A 14,975-nucleotide genomic window follows, 5' to 3' on the forward strand; every position below is an offset into this window, starting at 1 on the left:
ATTAGGAGGACAGCCATGAAGACTATATTGTAATTAATACTGCGTATTTAACAAGATTATAAGGTAAATTTCAATTAGTTTCTGATGCTATTTCCGTACAGTCGCTTTTTGTAGTGGTGCCGACCCAGTCTGCCATGCACGGTCAAATTACAGCATGATCTCAATCAATAATACGAAGTCCGCCTTATCCGTAACTGAAACCACCAAAATTCAAAACCCAATCAGATTTTCTATTTTAATATTTTCACGGCAGAACCTCGAAGGAAAAGGAAACACTACAAGTCCTGTGGTGGCGCGGATGGCGAGCGCGGGCGCGTACAGGACTATGCCCATGTAGAGCACCATCTGCAGCGAGAAGGCAATGCTGGCGCACAACCGGGCCGCCACGCCGAAGCGCATCTTCAGATACTGCAAAAGCCGTGCACCGGCCACGGCTGTCAATATGCTCGTGCTCATACGCACACCACAGCCGACAAAGGCATACGCGGTCAAAAGCATAAAATGGAGCCACGCATTAACATTAAGTTGTGCTTCAAATTAGGGAATGAAGCGACCGAAATTCATCGAATACCAATGCAGGGCTGCAGTATCGAAGCAGGGAGTAAAATGTACAGTCGTGGACAAAACGAGCGAGATCCCTCGCCTTTTCGTTATGCTGATACGCACAGCTTTAAAGTCTGCTACACAGCTTAACAGGCAAGGTGACGAAGTGCTACCAACTTACTATGCACAGGCGTGAAATTGAAAAACTATCCGAAATTTGTCAGACTGTTTTCAATCATGTGTAAGACTATATTAATACTGAAACTTCCTGGCAGATTAAAACTGTGTGCCCGACCGAGACTCGAACTCGGGACCTTTGCCTCTCGCCGGCAAGTGCTCTACTATCTGAGCTACCGAAGCACGACTCAGGCCCGGTACTCACAGCTTTACTTCTACCAGTATCTCGTCTCCTACCTTCCAAACTTGGCAGAAGTAAAGCTGTGAGTACCGGGCGTGAGTCGTGCTTCGGTAGCTCAGATGGTAGAGCACTTCCCCGCGAAAGGCAAAGATCCCGAGTTCGAGTCTCGGTCGGGCACACAGTTTTAATCTGCCAGGAAGTTTCATATCAGCGCACACTCCGCTGCATAGTGAAAATCTCATTCTGGAAACATCCCCCAGGCTGTGGCTAAGCCGTGTCTCCGCAATATCCTTTCTTTCAGGAGTGCTAGTTCTGCAAGGTTTGCAGGAGAGCAATTTTAAAGTTTGGAAGGTAGGAGACGAGATACTGCCAGACGTAAGGCTGTGAGTAGTGGGCGTGAGTCGTGCTTCGGTAGCTCAGATGGTAGAGCACTTGCCGGCGAAATGCAAAGGTCCCGAGTTCGAGTCTCGGTTGGGCACACAGTTTTAATTTGCCAGGAAGTTTCATATCAGCGTACACTCCGCTGCAGAGTGAAAATCTCATTCTATATTAATACTGATTAGTGTGTTAACCACAACACCTAAATATAAGATAGAAATGAAAGAATAAACGCTAGGTAGGTCTCTAGAAGAGCGTAGCGTTCCAAAGGATTGGGAAAGGGCACAGGTCATCCCCGTCTTCAAGAAGGGACGTCGAACAGATGTGCACAACTATAGACCTATATCTCTAACGTCGATCAGTTGTAGAATTTTGGAACACGTATTATGTTCGAGTATAATGACTTTTCTGGAGACTAGAAATCTACTCTGTAGGAATCAGCATGGGTTTCGAAAAGACGATGGTGTGAAACCCAGCTCGCGCTATTCGTCCACGAGACTCAGAGGGCCATAGACACGGGTTCCCAGGGAGATGCCGTGTTTCTTGACTTCCGCAAGGCGTTCGATACAGTTCCCCCACAGTCGTTTAATGAACAAAGTAAGAGCATATGGACCATCAGACCAATTGTGTGATGGGATTGAAGAGTTCCTAGATAACAGAACGCAGCATATCATTCTCAATGGAGAGAAGTCTTCCGAAGTAAGAGTGATTTCTGGTGTGCCGCAGGGGAGTGTAGTAGGACCGTTGCTATTCACAATATACATGAATGACCTTGTGGATGACATCGGAAGTTCACTGAGGATTTTTGCAGATGATGCTGTGGTCTATCGAGATGTTGTAACAATGGAAAATTGTACTGAAATGCAGGAGGATCTGCAGCGAATTGACGCATGGTGCAGGGAATGGCAACTGAATCTCAATGTAGACAAGTGTAATGTGCTGCGAATGCATAGAAAGATAGATCCCTTATCATTTAGCTACAAAATAGCAGATAGGCAACTGGAAGCAGTTAATTCCATAAATTATCTGGGAGTACGCATTAGGTGTGATTTATAATACAATGATCATATAACGTTAATCGTTGGTAAAGCATATGCCAGACTGAGATTCATTGGAAGAATCCTAACGGAATGCAATCCGAAAACAAAGGAAGTAGGTTACAGTACGCTTGTTCGCCCACTGCTTGAGTACTGCTCAGCAGTGTGGGATCCGTACCAGATAGGGTTGATAGAAGAGATAGAGAAGATCCAACGGAGAGCAGCGCGCTTCGTTACAGGATCATTTAGTAATCGCGAAAGCGTTACGGAGATGATAGATAAACTCCAGTGGAAGACTCTGCAGGAGAGACGCTCAATAGCTCGGTACAGGCTTTTGTTAAAGTTTCGAGAACATACCTTCACCGAAGAGTCAAGCAGTATATTGCTCCCTCCTACGTATATCTCGTGAAGAGACCATGAGAATAAAATCAGAGAGATTAGAGCCCACACAGAAGCATACCGACAATCCTTCTTTCCACGAACAATACGAGAATGGAATAGAAGGGAGAACCGGTAGAGGTACTCAAGGTACCCTCCACCACACACACTCGGGTGGTTTGCGGAGTATGGATGTAGATGTAGATGAATTAGCATGAATTGTACTAATGAAAATGAATTTCAGCTTATCGAGATAACATAACTGTTTTAGTAAGACTAAGTACCCCAGATAGTTACGAATTAGCAAATTATTATGCGCATTCTTTCCCGAAATGATCTGTGTCAACGTTCAGCCCAGTCATACTGGTTTACCGTTGCTGACCTACCATGAAAGTGTGCAAATTTACCAATGCGTGAAGATTCATAACGAAATTCAGTTAAAAATCATTTAACGATATGAAGTGGGACAAGCATGTAATGGCAGTTGTGGGGAAGACAGATAGTCGTCTTCGGTTCATTGGTAGAATTTGGGGAAGATGTGGTTCATCTGTAAAGGAGACCGCTTATAAAACACTAATACAAAATATTCTCGAGTACTGCTCGAGCGTTTGGGATCCCTATCAGGTCGGATTGAGGGAGGACATAGAAGCAATTCAGAGGCGGGCTGCTAGATTTGTTACTGGTAGGTTTGATCATCACGCGAGTGTTACGGAAATGCTTCAGGAACTCCGGTGGGAGTCTCTAGAGGAAAGGAGGCGTTCTTTTCGTGAATCGCTACTGAGGAAATTTAGAGAACCAGCATTTGAGGCTGACTGCAGTACAATTTTACTGCCGCCAACTTACATTTCGCTGAAAGACCACAAAGATAAGATAAGAGAGATTAGGGCATATAGGCAGTCATTTTTCCCTCGTTCTGTTTGGAAGTGGAACAGGTAGTTGTGGTACGAGGTACCCTCCGCCACGCACCGTATGGTGGATTGCGGAGTGTGTATGTAGATGTAGATATAGACGTACGGTCGTGGACGAAACGAGCGAGACCCCTCGCCTTTTCGTTATGCTGATCCGCATAGCTTTAATGTGTGCTACACAGCATAACAGAGAAGGCGACGAAGTGCTACCAACATAATATGCAAGTTTACTCACAAGGAGTTGGCACGACCGTGGGGTCGGGGATTTGTCCGAAATTGTGTGGTGAAACACGACCCCTAACATCTCACGTGGTTAAAATAGTAGGACCCACTACTCGGAAAATCCCGAGAAAAATCGATCCAAAGTTTCTTAGATGCCTTATGAGTGTAAAATATTAGTCCATTGCCAAACTGCTGTCTAACCTACATGGTTAGAGCTCGGACCCTTACGCCAGAGGTCTCGGGTTCGATTCCTCCTCTGGTACTTATTTTTTCCTTCTGTTGCTTGCAAAATTACAGCGCATTGTTACAGGAGAATCGTGAAATTAATTCCCGGGAAGATTGAAAAAAAATCATTCTATAATTCACCCTCAATTATCGTCACCAATATCCCGAGACATGATTAAATATGCCCAGTTTGCCTCAAAATTATCAGAAACTCAAAACATTTTCGTAAATGTTAATGGGGCATGTTTTTGTACAGATTTATTGCAAACGCCCTGTGATTGTAAAAAATCCGCTTTTATGTGCTGCGCAAGATGTTGCAAAAATTATTGCTTTGTTTGTTTTTACGATAATTACCACTGCGGTTCTTGTTTATAATTATTATATATATAAAAATAATTGAATGTTTCCCAATCGACTTTGTTATTCTGATTAAAAACCCAATGTTACTCCTCATCTACTTTACAATGAAAAATGGAAAACCCACCGCCATGAATTGTGTTGTTGGACAAAAAGAAAATACTTTTTATTCAATAATGTAACTAATTTGTTAAAGATAATGTAGGTTTGGGAAGCTTTCTGAATAACCAAATAAAATGAAACGGAACAGAAAAAATTGTGCTGGAGGAGGAATCGAACCCTAGACCTCTGGCATAACACTCCGCGCCCTAAACATCCAGGCCACACGGCGGCTGGTCAGTGGGCTAACATTTTATGTTCGTAAGGCACGTAAGAAACTTTCCATCGATTTTTCACGGGATTTTCCGGGTAGTGCGTCCAAATATTTTAACCACGCGAGGTGTTAGGGGTCCTCTTTCACCACACAAAATTTCAGACAAATCCCCGACCCCACGGTCGTACCGTCTCCTTGTCAGCTGATTGCTGAGATAGCTAGCACTGGAGAAACAGCATCCTCTGCCACCACTTCGTGGGAAACGAAATACCTCAAGTACAAGCCAACGTGTTGTATTTGCATATATGTGACTATGACTTGTATCCAAAGTGTGGTTATGGATAGTACGTATGCTCAGATTGCGAATCTAACATCATGAATAAAGACAAGGGGAAATGAATTAAGCGTCCAACCTCTTCTGTAACATCAAATATATTTTAGTTATTCTTTTTTAAATGAACTGCGCAGAAAATCATTCACCAGAAGTGAGTAACTTTTTAGTAACACCAGATGATATTAACAGCTTGCCGGCGCGGGTTAGCCGTGCGCTCAACGGCGTCATATTGCAGCCCGACTTGCTCCTTGTACCGTCAGTTCGAATCCTTCCCCGGGCATGGATATCTGTTAGGTTGTTGTTGTTGTTGTTGTCTTCAGTCCTCAGACTGGTTTGATGCAGCTCTCCATGCTACTCTATCCTGTGCAAGCTGCTTCATCTCCCAGTACCTACTGCAGCCTACATCCTTCTGAATCTGCTTAGTGTATTCATCTCTTGGTCTCCCTCTACGATTTTTGCCCACCACGCTGCCCTCCTATACTATATTGGTGATCCCTCGATGTCTCAGAACATGTCCTACCAACCGATCCCTTCTTCTAGTCAAGTTGTGCCACAAACTCCTCCCCAATTGTATTCAATACCTCCTCATTACTTATGTGATCTACCCATCTAATCTTCAGCATTCTTCTGTAGCACCACATTTCGAAAGCATCTATTCTCTTCTTGTCTAAGCTAATTATCATCCATGTTTCACTTCCATACATGGCTACACTCCATACAAATATTTTCAGAAATGACTTCCTGACATTTAAATCTATACTCGATGTTAACAAATTTTTCTTCTTCAGAAATGCTTTCCTTGCCATTGCCAGTCTACATTTTATATCCTCCCTACTTCGACCATCATCAGTTATTTTGCTCCCCAAATAGCAAAACTCCTTTACTAAGTGCCTCATTTCCTAATCTAATTCCCTCAGCATCACCCGACTTAATTCGACTACATTCCATTATCCTCGTTTTGCTTTTGTTGATGTTCATCATATATCCTCCTTTCAAGACACTATCCATTCCGTTCAATCGCTCTTCCAAGTCCTTTGCTGTCTCTGACAGAATTACAATGTCATCAGCGAACCTCAAAGTTTTTATTTCTTCTCCAAGGATTTTAATACCTACTCCGAACTTTTCTTTTGTTTCCTTTACTGCTTGCTCAATATACAGATTGAATAGCATCGGGGACAGGCTACAACCCTGTCTCACTCCTTTCCCAACCACTGCTTCCCTTTCATACCCCTCGACTCTTATAACTGCCATCTTGTTTCTGTACAAATTGTAAATAGCCTTTCTTTCCCTGTATTTTACTCCTGCCACCTTCAGAATTTTTGCCTTTCCTTAATCTTTCTTCTAAGATAAGTCGTACGGTCAGTATTGCCTCACGTGTTCCAACATTTCCACGGAATCCAAACTGATCTTCCCCAAGGTCGGCTTCTATCAGTTTTTCCATTCGTCTGTACAGAATTTGCGTTAGTATTTTGCAGCCGTGACTTATTAAACTGATAGTTCGGTAATTTTCACATCTGTCAACACCTGTTTTCTTTGGGATTGGGATTATAATATTCTTCTTGAAGTCTGAGGGTATTTCGCCTGTTTCATACATCTTGCTCACCAGATGGTAGAGTTTTGTCAGGACTGGCTCTCCCAAGGCTGTCACTAGTTCTAATGGAATGTTGTCTACTCTGGGGGCCTTGTTTCAGTGTTAGGTTAGGTAGGTTGAGGTAGTTCTAGATCCAGGGACTGATGACCTAAGCAGTTTGTTGGCATAGTTCTTAGAGCCATCTTTTGACCTTTCGCGTAAATTTTCTTTACATAAACGGCCGTATCTTTAGATTGCGTGGACATAGCTCACTTTTTTACACCTCCAAGGGACCGTATACCGCAGAAAGTGAGATACATTTCCACTTATTATGTCCACCCCTACTCGAGGTAAATGTGTTTTAAGGGTTAGGTAGACAGACAGACGGTCAAGAAAGTGATCGAGTTTTTACCGATTTACGTGACGATATCCTAACAACGAAAATAGTTACCACAGTTACTGAATATGAGGGCCGCATAATAATTTCCCCTACTCTTTATTCGAAATGTTTCAGTTGCAGTCGATACATCAGCATACTAATCGTAGCTACGCTTAGGATCCAAATCACGTTTAAAGGAATGCAAATAAAAGCAGTTTGCCTATACACGTGGTAGTTCAGATCCCACTATTAATGCAACCGCGTTTTAAATGTGCGAGCATTCCCATTACTAGCTACCTTAGGGAACACGTCGGCTAATAAACGTTTTCTGGCTGCGGCAGAATGGAGAATTCGAAACATTTTAGAACACGTTTGGCAGCTGCGTCGCCGTTTATTTCCTGGGGTGGTGCAGAATTATCTTACTAAATTTACTCGCTAATAACAACTTTTTGTTATTTCGATAAACATCCCGAATGATTGTCACATAAGCGGTGACATAAAGGTAGACGATTCATGTTTTTGAGTCCCGAAAACTTCATGCAACAGAAAATGCAGATCATTTTGCCATTTTCATTGCGAAATTGCCGGCTTATTCATGTCTGGGGTAATAATAGAGGGCTGTTTGCCTGGGTTGTCTGCTAGCGTAGTGAAAGGTGTTTGCTACTGCAAGGGAGGTCTGGTTTGTTTTCTATTCGATGGAGGCAGATAGACTATCAGTAAAGGAATTTTAAGAAATTCTCCCGCCCCCAATAGGTTTTATTGCTACCTTTATTCTGTACTGGCGCCCTGTGGATATCGATGTGAAACTCTTGTAGAATTTCATACTTGTTACTGCCTACTTTTTCCGCTTCTGTCAATAACTGAATGATTTTTAACTGAATTTCGTTATGAATCTTCACGCATTGCTAAATTTGCACACTTTCATGGTATGTCAGCAACGGTAAACCAGTATGACTGGTCTGAACGTTGACACAGATCATTTCGGAAAAGAATGCACATAACATTTTGCTAATTCGTAACGTACTTAGTCTTACTAAAACAGTTATGTTATCTTGTAAGCTGAAATTCATTTTTATTAGTACAGTTCATGCTAATTAGCGTTTATTCTTTCATTTATATCTTATATTTAGGTGTTGTGGTTAACACACTAATCAGTATTAATATAGTCTTACACATGATTGAAAACCGTCTGACAAATTTCGGATAGTTTTTCAATTTCACGCCTGTGCATAGTATGTTGGTAGCACTTCGTCGCCTTGTCTGTTACGCTGTGTAGCAGACTTTAAAGCTGTGCGGATCAGCATAACGAAAAGGCGATGGGGGTCTCGCTCGTTTTGTCCACGACTGTACGTCTATATCTACATCTACATACATACTCCGCAATCCACCATACGGTGCGTGGCGGAGGGTACCTCGTACCACAATTAGCGTCTTCTCTCCCTGTTCCACTCCCAAACAGAACGAGGGAAAAATGACTGCCTATATGCCTCTGTACGAGCCCTAATCTCTCTTATCTTTGTGGTCTTTCCGCGAAATGTAAGTTGGCGGCAGTGAAATTGTACTGCAGTCAGCCTCAAATGCTGGTTCTCTAAATTTCCTCAGTAGCGATTCACGAAAAGAACGCCTCCTTTCCTCCAGAGACTGCCACCCGAGTTCCTGAAGCATTTCCATAACACTCGCGCGATGATCAAACCTATCAGTAACGAATCTATCAGCCCGCCTCTGAATTGCTTGTATGTCCCCCCTCAATCCGACCTGATAGGGATACCAAACGCTCGATTAGTACTCAAAAACAGGTCGTATTAGTGTTTTATAAGCGGTCTCATTTACAGATGAACCACATCTTCCCAAAATTCTACCATGAACCGAAGACGACTATCCGCCTTCCCCAGAACTGCCACTACATGCTTGTCCCACTTCATATCGCTCTGCAATGTTACGCTCAAATATTTAATCGACGTGTCTGTGTCAAGCACTACACTACTAATGGAGTATTCAAACATTACGGGATTCTGTTTCCTATTCATCTGCATTAATTTACATTCATCTATATTTAGAGTTAGCTGCCATTCTTTAAACAATCACAAATCCTGTCCAAGTCATCTCGTATCCTCCTACAGTCACTCAACAACGACACCGTCCTGTACATCACAGCATCATCAGCAAACAGCCGCACATTGCTATCCACCCTATCCAAAAGATAATTTATGTAGATAGAAAACAACAACGGACCTACCACACTTCCCTGGGGCACTCCAGATGATACCCTCACCTCCGATGAACACTCACCATCGAGGACAACGTACTGGGTTCTATTACTTAAGAAGTCTTCGAGCCACTGACATACTTGGGAACCAATCCCATATGCTCGTACCTTAGTTAGGAGTCTGCAGTGGGGCACCGAGTCAAACGCTTTCCAGAAGTTGAGAAATATGGCATCCGTCTGATACCCTTCATCCATGGTTTGCAAGATATTATGCGAAAAAAGGGCGAGTTGCGTTTCGCAGGAGTGATGCTTTCTAAAGCCGTGCTGATGCGTGAACAGCAACTTCTGTCTCAAGGGAATTCATTATATCCGAACTGAGAATATGTTCGAGAACCCTGCAACAAACCGATGTTAAGGATATTGGTCTGTAATTTTGAGGATCTGTCCTTCTACCCTTCTTATACACAGGCGTCACCTGCGCTTTTTCCAGTCGCTCGGGACAAGAGATTCGCGATAAATGCAAGCTAAGTAAGGAGCCAATGCAGTTGAGTACTCTCTGAAAAACCGAATTTCAATCCCATCAGGACCTGGCGATTTATTTATTTTCAACCCATTCAGTTGTTTCATAACCCCAGGGATGCCTATTACTATGTTCTCCATAAGGGAATCCGTACGAGACTCAAACGGCGGTATGTGTGTGTGTGTGTGTGTGTGTGTGTGTGTGTGTGTGTAAACGCTTCAGAGACGGAAAGGAGGGTGTTGAGGATAATCCGCATTCAAGCCAACATGCACAGTCCCAAACAGCCTTCTAGAGAGAGTGACCGATGCTTCTGGATAACCGGCGACGTACTTTAACAATGAGAACAGAAGAGTTGAAAATAAGCTAAGACAGTAAACACACACATAAAAAAAAATTCTGTATCACCCCAGTTCCCAGTACTCCTGAAGATAGATGATGACTGAATATTGTGCCACAGACACAGTCGCTTTGGCTGTTCAGAGATGTCACTAAACCCGCCGAAAGATGTAAACAACCACGCATGAGCAGCACGTATTAGACGGAGGGGGTCGGACAGCCGATCAGTTCCAGTCATTCCACCAGGAAGGAGGTACATGGCTCGTGTCGTCTGTAGTTCAACTGTGCATAGACGGTCAGTACCGCGGTTTGATCGCAGCCGCATTGTTACTTTGGGCCAGGAAGGGCTCTCAACAAGGAAAGTGTCCAGGTGTCTCGGAGAGAACTAAACCGATTGTGTTTGGACATGGAGAAGCTAAAGAGTGACTGGAACTGTCGATGACATATCTCGCTCAGCCCGCCCAAGGGATACTACTGCAGTGGATGACCGCTATCTATGAATTTTGGCTCGGGCGAACCCTGGCGCGACGCCACCGTGTCGAATAATGCTTTTCGAGTAGACAGGACGTACTGTGACGACAAACTGTGCACAATAGGCTGCACGATGGGTAACTTCACCACGGACGTCTGTGGCAAGGTCCATCTTTACAACCACGACAATATGCAGGGTGGTACAGATGGGCCCAACAACATGCTGAATGGACCATTATTCACCGACGAGTGTCGCATATGCCTTCAACCGGACAATCGTCGGAGACGTGTTTGGAGGAATCCCTGTCAGGCTGAACGCCTTAGACACACTGTCCAGTGAGTGCAGCAAGGCGGAGGTTCCCTGCTATTTCAGGGTGGAATTATGTGCGGCCGACATACGCCGCTGGTAGTCAGAGAAGGTGCTGTAACAGCTCTACGATACGTGAATGCCATCGTCCAACCGATAGTGCAAGCATATTGGTAGCATACTGGCGAGGCATTCGCCTTCGTGGGCGACAATTCGCGCCCCCATCGTGGGCATCTTGTGAACGACTTCCTTCAGGATAACACCATCGGTCGATTAGAGTGGCCAGCATGTTCTCTAGACATGGACCCTATCAAACATGCCTGGGATAGATTGAAAAGGGCTGTTTATGGACGACCACTCTGAGGGATCTAGGCCGAATATTCATTGCGGAGTTGGTCAATCTGGACCACCAGTGCCTTGATGAACTTGTGGACAGTATGCCACGACGAATACAGATATGCATCAATGCAAGAGGGCGTATTAGAGGTACCAGTGTGTACAGCGATCTGGACCACCACCTCTGAAGGTCTCGCTATGTTGGTGATACAACATGCAATTTGTGGTTTCCATGAGCAATAAAAAGGGCGGAAATGATGTTTATGTTGATCCCTATTCCAATTTTCTGTACAGGTTCCCGAACTCTCGGAACTAAGGAGATGCAAAACATTTTTTGATGTGTGTACCTTATTCACAAATATTCGCAAACTTCGTAAATATCAAACAACGTGAGACCACTGTGCGTACAGATTCCACAAGAAGCACTTGTTGATAGGTTCGAATAGTTTTACAACCAGTGTCAGAAGTTTCTTGTATTTAATGGTGATTGCTCTGCAGGCCAGTAAAGGAACTTTGCTAGCAACCTTTGTTTCCTTTATTTTCAGAGACCATTCAGCGAACTTTTCAGGTGCACCTCGTGTTACGACAGTGTCACCAGAAGTGTGAAAATTCCGCAATAACATGAGGTTAGACAAATTTCTGTTTATTAATGTAGCTTTTCTAACGTGTTTCATACAAAATTAAAAGTGTGTGACAAACGCCAACATGTTTAGTATGTTGCTGGTCCAACGTCTCTTGTTAAGTCTATGACCAAGTATCTCATAAGTGTAGCTGAAATTTAAATGCAGTTTAAACCGTTGTGATCTGAAGCGACTTCCAAAACCCGTGTCATTAATAAAAATGGCATCTACTCTGCCTATTTCTCATCTGGAGTCTCAAACACCACCAAACCATTAGAAGTCAGACCAAATGGTGAGCAGATAGTATGTTGTATTAGATAAGGGCTTCAGAAAGAAGTAACAGCTAATTATACAGCGGCAATTCCCCCTTGCTTCTTACTTTACAGTATTTACATACACTATGCGATCAAAAGTATCCGGACACCTGGCTGAAAATGACTTACAAGTTCGTGGCGCCCTCCATCGGTAATGCTGGAATTCGATATGGTGTTGGCCCACCCTTAGCCTTGATGGCAGCTTCCACTCTCGCAAGCATACGTTCAATCAGGTGCTGGGAGGTTTCTTGGGGAATGGCAGCCCATTCTCCACGGAGTGCTGCACTGAGGAGTGGTATTGACGCCGGTTGGTGAGGCCTGGCACGAACTCGGCATTCCAAAACATCCCAAATGTGTTCCACAGGATTCAGGTCAAGACTCTGTGCAGGTCAGTCCATTACAGGGATGTTATTGTCGTGTAACCACTCCGCCACAGGCCGTGAATTGTGAACAGGTGCTCCATCGTGTTGAAAGATGCAATCGCTATCCCCAAATGGCTCTCCAACAGTGGGAAGAAAGAAGGTGCATAAAACATCAATGTAGGGTTGTGCTGTGATAGTGCCACGCAAAACAACAAAGGCTGGAAGCTTCCTCCATTGAAAACACGACCACACCCTAACAAAAAATGGTTCAAATGGCTCTGAGCACTATGGGACTTAACATTTGTGGTCATCAGTCCCCTAGAACTTAGAACTACTTAAACCTAACTAACCTACGGACATCACATACATCCATGCCCGAGGCAGGATTCGAACCTGCGACCGTAGCACACCCTAACACCACCGCCTCTGAGTTTTACTATTGGCACTACACACGCTGTCAGATGACGTTCACCGGGCATTTGCCATACCCACACCCTGCCATTGAATCGCCACAGTGTGTACCATGATTCGTCACTCCACACAATGTTTTACCACTGTTCGATCGTCCAATGTTTACGCTCCTTACACCAAGTGATGCATCGTTTGGCATTTACCGGCGTGATGTGTGGCTTACGAGCAGTCGCTCGACCATGAAATCCAAGTTCACTCACCTCTCACCCAACTGTCATAGTACTTGCAGTGGATCTTGATGCAGTTTGGAATTCCAGTGTGATGTTCTGGATAGATGTCTGCCTATTACACATTACGACTCTCTTCAGCTGTCGGCGGTCTCTGTCAGTCAACAGACGAGGTCAGTCTCTACGCTTTTGCACTGTACGTGTCCCTCCACGTTTCCACTTCACTATCATATCGAAAACAGTGGACCTAGTGATGTTTAGGAGCGTGGAAATCTCGCATACAGACGTATGACACAAGTGACACCCAACCACCTGGCCACGTTCGAAGTCCTTGAGTTGTGTGGAGCGCCCTATTCTGCTCTCTGACGATGTCTAATGACTACTGAGGACGCTGATATGGAGTACCTGGCAGTAGGTGGCAGCACAGTGCACCTAAGATGAAAAACGTTTGGGGTGTCCGGATACTTTTCATCACAAACTGTATCTGCATATCCTCTGCAGTTAATTCTGTTTCTCTCTTCTTAACTTCCGCAGTTTAGTCTGCGCAGTCCTCCTGCTGGAGATTCCTGGTGCTACATGGGCACCTGTTAGCTCACTCTGAGATAAGTGCAGTTACTATAGGCACGAATTCGAAATATGGGTTAGCCACCTGGACACCCGGCAGCATGGTCGCGTATGCTACAGGCAGGTTGCCTTCACTCATACGGAGTCTGTGGTCATCAGGTAGCCCGCAGGTGGGCATGTGAGCTGCAAGAGCCTACTGTACTCCTCACCTACTGAGAAAAAAAATGCAGAACTGACCCAGACGCTAAGGCAGACACTCTCGTAGAAGTCTTCACCAATGACTTCATCCACATCAATGAACCTACCAACCCAGACCACGTTCCAGAAGCAGTGGGACAGCTACAAATATTCATGGCGAGACAGGACAAAAACTGCCACACTGAAGAAATCACTGCAGAAAGAGTGACGACTCCAACCACCTCAATGCAAGGAAGGCAGATGACCCTGACCTCACGAATAAGATGCTGAAACTAATGCTGCCAACAGCAGCCTGGCCAAGGCATTCAATATCTTACAAACTGGACAGTACACCTGTTATAACCTTTAATCACCAATAATTGCGTGGATATACAAACACACTCACTTAGAAACAATAGCTGGTTACATGATAACAACTCAGTATGTCTCATTCGACTGCTGTGCCGTGACATGCGGCCGGCGCCGTTCGTAGCTAGGTGGCGCTCCCGCGCTCAGCCGAGTTGCGGAGCGCCTCTATCGCCGTTTGCGCGTACTGTCGTGGCGGCACTGTTAAATGTCGTGGCACTCTCACAACACTTCCCCCCCCCTCCCCGCCCCTTGAAAAAAAAAAAACACTCACTTCCGTGGAGACACGGACAGTGCGGAGACATTCGTGGACTCTTGTGAGGCCCCGAGAAGATCCCGTAGAGAGACACGAGAGTATGGTCGAAAATGTCCAGGACGGAAGCTCGTGCGTGGAACGTGCCTCCTGGACGAGATGATGGGTGAAAACTCCGGAGTAGCATCCGTAGATGTCGTGGACCTGGGGGTGTGCTCCAGCGAGATGGGTCCCGGAGAAGGCGGCGTCGCGACTGGGGCCGGTTCCGGCGTACTCGGAAGCGGTAGCGACGTCGGCTGCATCAACACGTACGGTAGATCGGCAGCAGCAACAGGACTGGCTTCTCGGGCTGGTGGAGGCGAAGGAAGGGGCGGTGGCACCGGCGTGGCCACCACTTGTGGGCGCATCTGGTCGTAATAGCGAACAACCGTGCCGTCGGCCGTACGTATTTCACAAAGCCGGCGGCCGCGAAGAGCCTTGACCACCCCTGGAATCCGTTTAGG

At 45.0% G+C, this 14,975-nt stretch overlaps 1 protein-coding gene and 1 long non-coding RNA gene across 4 annotated transcripts in view; one reads left to right on the plus strand and one right to left on the minus strand.

The window, feature by feature from the left end:
- Positions 1-14,975, plus strand: part of LOC126213506 (uncharacterized) — a 394,607-nt gene that overhangs the window by 191,516 nt on the left and 188,116 nt on the right. The gene's annotated exons all lie outside the window — the stretch shown is intronic.
- LOC126213498 (putative sodium-dependent multivitamin transporter) overlaps positions 1-14,975 on the minus strand; it is a 1,462,669-nt gene that overhangs the window by 54,813 nt on the left and 1,392,881 nt on the right. The window lies entirely within an intron of this gene.

Source organism: Schistocerca nitens, chromosome 11 (genome assembly GCF_023898315.1).
Source record: "Schistocerca nitens isolate TAMUIC-IGC-003100 chromosome 11, iqSchNite1.1, whole genome shotgun sequence".
NCBI classification, from domain to species: domain Eukaryota; kingdom Metazoa; phylum Arthropoda; class Insecta; order Orthoptera; family Acrididae; genus Schistocerca; species Schistocerca nitens.